Here is a 9654-nt window from a genome sequence, read left to right on the forward strand (position 1 = left end):
CTGACAATTCACATAGAGGCCATCTAGTCTAATCCCCTGCTCAATGCAGAATCAGCCTAAAGCATCCATGATAAGGATCTGTCCAGCCACTGCTTGAAGACTGCTAGTAAGATACATCTAGAATCACAGTGTATACCCCTTAAAACGGCAGTTATCATAAAACAAATACTGCGGTAGACCAAAACAGACGTAAACTTGTGTTCTTCAAGCATCCTCAGTTGGATATCAAATGATATACATTGTCTCTCTTTGGCAGGGCTTCTAGCTTCTTGCTCTGTTGGCTGCCATAGTTTACCTACCTCATTGGCACACTGACTATAATTAGCTAGGAAAGGAGTCATGTTCTTTATTCTTTGACTGGTCTCCTACATTTGTAATCAACTAAACAAAGTTTCCAGGGGGGAGGGAAGAATCATTGGATAAATTAATAACATTTCATGTTAGGGACTTGATTACATCTAAATGTTAATCAATTCACATTAAATGCTTGGCATGTTGGTGCTCACCACCTTCAATTTGCTGTTTGTTTTATTTCATGTTGCTGGCAGAGATATTAAACCCTAATGTCATTTGCCTTGCCTGTATGCTAATTACCTGCTTTCCTCTGTGATAACTAACCTTTGATTGGAAGGACCTAGAATTGTTGTGTTATTATCGCTTTAAACGTTGCTCAGAGTGGGGGATCAAATACACGGACACAAGTTGTGAGGTCTTAAGATGCTTATTCTTTGCAATGACAAACAAATAAGAAAGGGAACAAAAATCTCGTTTTCGGTAAACATGATTGTTTTACTAAAAACAGCTACTTTATTGTGATGATGAGCATTCCGTGGCAGTTCCTGAGTTTGCTTTTAGTTTCCAGTTTTCCTTCCTTGTCGGTGGAATCCATCCAGTATCTCTGAAACTTTCTATAGGGATGGAGCACCAACACAAACATAAGTGATAGCCTGGACACACCCACTGATGTGAGGCATCCACTGCATTACATCTTCCTCTGCAACCTTTTTGATGACACTGTCGTGTTTTCAAGGTAAGAGACTCAAGGCTGCTTGGCAGCTGCCAGCTTGTGTGCAGCAACTCTGGACTTCCTAGGTGGTCACCCATACATGTACTAACCGGAGTTCACCCTCCAAAGCATCCATTCTATCTAGGGGAAGTCTGGAGAGGAGGTGCTATTCCAGGAGATCTGACATCCCCAGAGGGGGGGATTTCAGGTGGAAACAGAGGTAGTGGATCAAGGAATGATAAAGGAACAGTGGTTTTTGAGGACCAAGCTCTATCAAACAAGGGCAATCTCTAATGTAACCCTAGTCTTTGGACAGGTAAATTGAGAGAATTGGAAGAGGGTCCAGATGACTTGAATATTGGATTGCCATCTCCACAGCATTGAAATGTCACTTCTGGCTGTGCTGAGACTCCCACAATGGGGTGATATTTCTTCCAGACACTATTGAAGCCCACCCACTGCCCTCCGGAACTGTCCCAACTATCAAGAAGTAGCAGGTGACTGAATTGGAGGTTGGAAGGTCATGGTGGTCTCCTTACCTAACCATGCGTTTCAGAATATTACCTAGAATCCTCCAAGGTGTAGTTCCCCAGCAGAAGGTCAGGGTTTCTCCATAGATCCAGCAGAAAAATCAAGGTGAAAATTATCCCCTGAAGATGATCTGTAAATCCCTTCGGATAAAACCCAATGATGGTGTTAATGTAACACTGAGTAGGTTACTCTTACTCCCTCTCATCATCTTGAGTCTATATGGAGAGCCAGTTTGGTGTAGTGGTTAGGAGTGCAGACTTCTAATCTGGCATGCCAGGTTCGTTTCTGCACTCCCCGACATGCAGCCAGCTGGGTGACCTTGGGCTCACCACGGCACTGATAAAATTGTTCTGACTGAGCAGTGATATCAGGGCTCTCTCAGCCTCACCCACTCCAAAGGATGTCTGTTGTGAGGAGAGGAATGGGAAGGCCACTTTGAACCTCCTTCGGGTAGGGAAAAGCGGCATATAAGAACCAACTCTTCTACTTCTTCTATATAGTTTATTCAAATGGCAGGGGGAAGCTGAAGTTACTGTCAGCCTCTTCTCCGAATGGCATATTAATAACAACAGCGTTTGCACTTATATTTTTAAGCATTTATGCTTCTGAAACAACTTGCTGACGAGCGCAGAGGAGCAATGTTCAGAGTTCACTGACCACAAGCTCTAAGCGGTAATTAAAAAGAAATTCTCCAGTGATACCTAATTAAAAAATGGTTTCAGGCAAAATGAATTATGAACATAGTCTTCAAGTTCCATGTGGTATCCATCTTCCCCCTGTCAGATTGAAGCTGAGTCGGAAATGTAGCTGTTACAACAGATGAAATCCCTGGTGGGAACTGACTGCAAAAGTTAGCAAAGTACAATTAATAGTAGGGATGGGGCAAACTTAGGAACTGCATAGGGACCTTGAGTGTCTCCAGTTCAGAAATATATCCTCCCCCCCCCATTATGAGCTGGGCTAAACCACTCTGCTTTGGGGTCCATCTTGTCACAAGGGTTACCCTCATTGGCTATACCAAAATGAGATTTGTAAAGGAATGATGAACCAGTTTCAGGGAGGGATTGAAGATTTTATTTTTTTCCTCCAAGGTTCATGGAATGTTTAGATTTTATACTTTGTTTACTTGAGCTGAAAAATATGGGCAACCGCATACCTGAAAATCTTTAACAGGAATCAGAATCGCACAGAGTTGGAAGAAACCATGAAGGACCATGCAATTCATCCTTCCACCTTCTCAGGGACTTAAAAATCATATACTTCTGACAGGTGCTCATCCAATCTCCTCCTAAAAACTTCCAGTGAAGGACTCCCCACCGCTCTCCGAGGCAGCATATTCCATCTAGCAGAAAATGTGTTCTAATATTTATGTGGAACCTCATTTCCTGTAATTTGAACCTATTGCTCTTAATCCTTGTATCTAAAGCAGTAGTAAACAGGATGGATCCAAAATTTGACATGTCTACCTTTTACATCAGAGCCTCTTGTGGAGCAGAGTGGTAAAGCAGCAGACATGCAGTCTGAAAGCTCTGCCCATGAGACTGGGAGTTCAATCCCAGCAGCCGGCTCAAGGTTGATTCAGCCTTCCATCCTTCCGAGGTCGGTAAAATGAGTACCCAGCTTACTGGGGGGTAAACGGTAATGACTGGGGAAGGGAATGGCAAACCACCCCGTACTGAGTCTGCCATGAAAATGCTAGAGGGTGTCACCCCAAGGGACGGACATGACCTGGTGCTTGCACAGGGGATATCTTTACCTTTACCTTTTTACCTTTTACATAGTTAAACACAGCTATCACATCACCCCTTGCCCTCTATACATACCCCACTCTCTCAGCCTCTCCTGTTAAGGGGGGGGGGATTCCAATCCCTCAACCTTCCTAACCTCCCTTCTATGAACATATTCCAACTTGCCAATAGCCTTCTTGAACGGCAGCGTCCAGAACTGGACACAATATCCCAAAATAGGTCTAATCAATTTGGAACAGAGTGGTATTATTACAATTCTATGGTCCTTGAAATACAACCTTGTATCACATTAGCCTTCTTAGCTGCCATATTGCACTGCTGGCTCATATTCAACATATTGTCCACCAAAATTCCTAGGTCCCTTTCACATGTAGTATTACTACCAAGCCCTGGGGACTGGGCCCCTGAGGCGCTGATAGAGGGGTGGGCATTGGAATTGGAGGAGGGTTTTTTGTTTTGTTTTTTGTTTTTATCTTTTTATGTATTGGGGTTTTATTCTTGTTGTAACCTGCCATGAGTCAACTCTGAGAGTGGTGGATAAGAAATGTAATAGTGATAGTGGATAGTGATAGTGATAATGATAATGAGATTTTCCTTCAATGAAGTATACTTATTGGGTGTAATCAACAGAACCAAGTGGGAGCTCATGGGTAAAAGACTGTATCAAAAGAATCATGGTCCAACATCACATCTAGATTGCCACTGAATGAGAGCCAGCATCCCCCCCCCCCAGACCTAGTAAGTTAGATCTCCTCCCCACCCTCCCTGCCGCTCTGATAGCAGGGGTGGGAATAATGAGAGCTTCCGCCATATTGGGATTGTTTTAAAGTCTTTTAATGGGTATTTTAATGGGGACAAGACTACTGTGACCCACCACAAGACTACGGGGAGTGAAGGGAAATAAATCTAAATAATGATGATGATGATGATGATGATGATGATGATGATGATGATGATGTACACTTAAAATGTTTGGGAGGGCGAGATGCATATGAATTGAAAACTGTTACCAGCTCCACACATACATCACTGTATATTGGGGAATTTTAGCTTGTTGTAGTGGTTAAGTGGCAGACTAATCTGGAGAGCCGGTCTTGATTCCCCACTCTTCTTCCACATGCAGCCAGCTGGGTGCCCACAGTGCAATTTCTCTCAGAGTTTTCTCAGACCCACCCACCACACAGGGTGTCTATTGTGGGGAGAGGAAAGGAAGGCAATTGTAAGCCGCTTTGAGACTCCTTCAGGTATTATAAAGCGGAGTATAAAAACCCCAACTTTTCTTCTCCTTAAAGAAAAGGACAACAGAGGATTCCTATGGATCAGTTCCACAGCTCAAAAATCTGGAAAAATTTACGAAATATCTTTATGAAAAACTGAGTACAGTTCAAGTTGAATTGGCATAGCTTGACTATCATTCATCAGCAACTCAGTTAATTGCCAATATGTTTTGCAATTCATCCTAAAGTGACTTATCTTAACAATGAACACAGTACAATTAGATTTGAGTCCAGTAACAACTTGGAGGTCAACAAGACTTTTAGGGTGTCAGCTCCTGAGAGCCAAAACCTCCTTCATCAGACCCTGTGTTTCTAGAGTATCACTCAGAACATGCATTCAGTTTGGAGAGCCAGTTTGGTGTAGTGGTTAGGAGTGCAGACTTCTAATCTGGCATGCCAGGTTCGATTCTGCACTTCCCCACCTGCAGCCAGCTGGGTGACCTTGGCCTCGCCACAGCACTGATAAAGCTGTTCTGACCGAGCAGTAATATCAGGGCTCTCTCAGTCTCGCCTACCTTACAGTGTGTCTCTTGTGGGGAGAGGAAAGGGAAGGCGACTGTAAGCCGCTTTGAGCCTCCTTCGGGTAGAGAAAAGCGGCATATAAGAACCAACTCTTCTTCTTCTTCTTCATGGGGGAGCTGGGACATGTTAAGACATCACATGAACACTGCTGATAGCCATTCTGTCATAACTGGTGGGCTTCTAAAGACAATTGGGGTGCCCAATAAGATGTATTTCCATGCCAGCATTAATCTCTTTGCTGCTCTGTAAGCTACCTTTACCATGGGTAATATCAAGCCTCTCTCCTGTCCCTCTGCCCTCCTTTTTCTCCCCTGCCCCCCTCCCTATATGTCAGTGGTTCTCAACATGGGGGTTGAACGACCCTTTCACAGGGGTCGTGGCAGGGCAAGCAGCTTGGCTGGGGGGAGGGGGGCACTGCCACTCCTTCTGCAGGTCTTATAGGTGACCCTGGACTCAATTTTTGTTCTTCCAAATCTTCTTGTACAAGTCAAGAGAAAGAACTGAACTGAGAAACCCTGGAAAAAAACCAATTTATATGCAATCATGAACAATGAATCACACCATTGGTCAGTTTCAGTTTAATTGCTGTTAAGGAACACTTGCATCATTTTATGGTTGGGGGTCACCACAACATGAGGGTCGCGGTATTAGGAAGGTTGAGAACCACAGCTATATGTCAACATCTGCGGGCTGCAACCTGACTTTAATAACTAAATTGATGTAACGGTATTGAATTGTGATTCATATCATTTAAATCTTGTTTTTATCTTATGTACTACTGTTTTATTGTGTTTTCAGACCATGTAAACAGCCCCTAGAAGGGTAACCAAGGGAGGAGGTATATCAATCAATCAGTAAATGAGGATGAGGATTCCTGAGATAGTTTCCAACTCTTCTTGGTCATCTTGTGAACCTGAACTCATTATATACTATTATATTCTACCTGCTACCCATCCACAACTGCTGAAGTGAGAAACTCATTTTGTAATGTGCTAAACTCCTAAAGTAAGTTCCATTTTACTCTCTGGCTGAGTGGGTGTGGGGAATTTGCCACTGGGATATTGTATGACTGATTATTCAAGGAATGTTAGCACTGACATGGAAACTGTGCCAGAATGATATCATGTCTAGTGTTGCATGTTAAGTTTGTAGTGGCAATAAATTATCTTGTAGAGGTCCTGCCCTGTCTGGCCAATGATTGGGAAGCTTATTCTGCTCCTGGTATCAACAATGTGGTACCTGCATGGAAAATATTGTGTGAGAATACTGAGTTTCATAGCAATGAGTGGATGGGTAGACTAAACTAATAATGAGGCACCTTCTTTGGAAGTCAATAATAAACATGATCCTCTGATCAGTTTGTGCTAGTTGTACTTTCCATCAAAGAAGATTCTTCTTCTGGTGTGCAAATGCCATCCATTGCCATCTTAGTTGTTAAGAATAGAGTTCTGGGTGAGGTTAGGAGGACAATTGTACAGATACACACAGATATAATCACAACTTTTTACAATTTTCAACAAGGGGGAGAAACCTGTGGGTAACAGAAATAATATGAAATTAGTGATACCATTATCCTTGTTCAGTTGCATAAATTCTGTTATTTGCTTACATAATTGTATACTTATATAGTCTATCTGGCTAGTTCTGATCCTGCAAGGTCTTCCTCGGCCTACCAAATTCCAGACAGGAGAGACTATCCCTATTTTATACACAATTAACAGCCTTATGGATAGATATGGGAAAATGTGACAATGTACTGTCGAAGGCTTTCATGGCCGGAGTCAACTGGCTGTAGTGGGTATTTTGGGCTGTGTGGCCTTGGTCTGGTAGTTTTAGTCCCTGGTTTTGTTTGTATGGAGATCAGTTATTACTGGCAAAACTTCAGGGGCTAAAACTACCAGACCATGTCCACACAACCTGGAATACCTACAAGAGCCAAATTGACACTGTTAAGTTTTCCCCCCTCCTTCCCAAAGTCCTCAGTTGGGCTTGTGGTGGAGTCAATTTTAGAAGAAGAGTTGTTTTTTATACCCCAGTATTCAGTGCCTGAAGGAGTCTCAAAGTGACTTACCATTGCCTTCCCTTCCTCTCCCCTCCACAGACACCCTGTGAGAAAGGGTGGGGGAGTGCTCTGACAGAAACTGCGACTGGCCCAAGGTCACCCAGCTAACTGCATGTAGAAGAGTGAGGAATCAAACTTGGTTCTCCAAATTAGAGGCTGCCAGTCTTAACCACTACATCATGGATGGCGGCATGACAAGCTTCACCTGCCCAGATATCCTACTGTGCTTGGTTGGCTTGAAGGTTTTCTCCCTGACTTTGTTCCAATTTTGCAATATCCATAAAAATGGTCAAATATCTCGGAGGGTCAAAGGGAGGAGTTTATGATTAAAGGAAGACGGATAGGCCTCCAGAGCCAAAACTGGTAGTTATCCCCACAAGATAACTTCTCTACTTAACCAGAGTTTAGTCTCAAACTTAGGGCAACCCGTTTAAAAATAACAATAATGAGCTACCTGTGAAAGAACCAAATCCGGAGAACTGATGACAGTTTTGAACGTTGGCAGAATGTGAAGGATGAGAGTCGTTTTCATTGTCCGCTGTTCTGTAATGGGTTTTTTTTTTCAAATTGCCTAATTACTATAGCTCAGAGCAATATGTAGGCATCAAGCATGGGAAGATGGGGAAGAGGCAAAGGAGGGAATCAGATGGAACCAAATTAAGGATTAAAAACTGACTGCTCCAGGCGGCAGAGAGGAGAACAGCGGCGCTTCGACCAACATAGAATTCCAGATGCTCTGCTGGAATCCCAGGATGAGCAATGTCAACTGATGTCAAATGCTGCTGGAAGATCTAACGTAATAAGCCCGACAAATAAGAAGTCCCTGCAGAAAGCAGGTGATTAGTGATTCTCCACAGTGATTCTCCACTGTGTTATAAACAATGTCGAAAGCCTGAAGGAAATTTCTTTGCAGGGAAGGGGAGACAAAAATAACTTGGAGAGCAGCAGGCTTGAAACTGTACAGCCAGTTCCCGTATGCTGAGATCTTGGAAATGTTGAAGAACTGCCATATATATAATTGGAGTTTTGCACAGCCACACAATTGGGGGTGGGGGTCGGGAGGTAGGCTGTTGCTCCGAGGAGCTTACAAATTCAGTTTCGATGGTGGAGGAGACGGAGACGGAGACGGAGACGGAGACAGTTTGGGGTATTAGTTAGGAGTGCGGACTTCTAATCTGGCAATTTAGGTTTGATTCCGCACATATGCAGCCAGCTGGATGACCTTGGACTCGCCACAGCACTGATAAAGCTGTTCTGACCGAGCAGTGATATCAGGGCTCTCTTAGCCTCACCTGCTTCACAGGGTGTCTGTTGTGGGGAGAGGAATGGGAAGGCGACTGTAAGCCGCCATGAGACTCCTTTGGGTAGAGAAAAGCGACATATAAGAACCAACTCTTCTTCTTCTTAGATAGGACTGGGCTTGCAATATACAGGGGAGGGGCATGAGGAAGTGTGCATGCACACAAAAGCTCATGCCTTGAATAAATCTTTGATGGACTTAAAGGTGCTATTGGGGATAGCGGTATACAATGAGTTAACATTCATAGTTAAAAGTCTAGTACCAGGAAGAACTGCAGTCCCTTCTCTCTGACAAATGAGATATTTGGAATCTCTGATGTATGATGGCATCTGGGTTACAAATGGTAGTAAAAAGCTGTGGCCAAATTTAGCTGCAGGCTCTGATGGAGAATTTAGTTTTGGGGGTGCCTCCACATTCTGAAGGACTTCTTGGTCATGGAACGAAAGCTTGGGATTCTCTCCCCAAGGAAACTGTCTATCCCTTGTGTTGTCATCTTCTACCAATAAGCGATGTTCTTACACACATAAACAATCATTAGGTGTACAGTTATATTCTCATAGAACTCATCAACAGCACCATATACATTTTCCCCACATGCTCAAGGACACAGAAATCTTACGTAGGATGTGAGCTAATGTGAGGAGAGTGGATGTGGATAGATTGCTTGCAGGGTGGGCACATACATTCTCTATGAAAGGCAATAAAAGTTACTATGCATCCTTACAAAATGGCATTTATCAAAGTTTGTCAGAAGCGTAGATAACCGAAGTTCACAATTCAGTATATTTAAACATGGATTCTTGGCATATTATATAAATTTGCTCAGCATTTTTAATGTGATGATTTCCTATGTTTCCTTGGATCGTGAAAGAATGTTGTCTAATTGGGTTGGAGTTTTTTTTGTACTTGTTTAATTCAATGTTATGGGTAAGAAAAACCTTACCTCAAGGCATCACACTGTCAAGGAAAACATTATTTTAGGCTTATGTTAGTAGATTAGCTGAATGCCTTTCTCTTTGCTTATTCTCTCTCTTTTTTTATTAGAATGCATTGATTTATGAACAAGCTTTCCTCTCTTTTTACCGTTTTGGACATGAGAACAAAAGATCAGGCAACCTAGGCATATCCTGCTATTTTTGCCTGCCAACATTTTTTTCTCCAAAACTTTGCAAATATCTTTTTCTCCCGTGTTGCCAAAATAAGAGCAG

At 42.9% G+C, this 9654-nt stretch overlaps 1 long non-coding RNA gene across 1 annotated transcript in view; it reads left to right on the plus strand.

The window, feature by feature from the left end:
- Positions 1–6372, plus strand: part of LOC143819207 (uncharacterized) — a 48260-nt gene extending 41888 nt beyond the window's left edge. The window contains exon 3 of the long non-coding RNA XR_013224859.1: positions 5883–6372. This is a non-coding gene — a long non-coding RNA (uncharacterized LOC143819207). The remainder of the gene's footprint in view (positions 1–5882) is intronic.
- Positions 6373–9654: the final 3282 nt, after the last annotated feature.

This window comes from Paroedura picta, chromosome 10, assembly GCF_049243985.1.
Source record: "Paroedura picta isolate Pp20150507F chromosome 10, Ppicta_v3.0, whole genome shotgun sequence".
NCBI lineage: Eukaryota > Metazoa > Chordata > Lepidosauria > Squamata > Gekkonidae > Paroedura > Paroedura picta.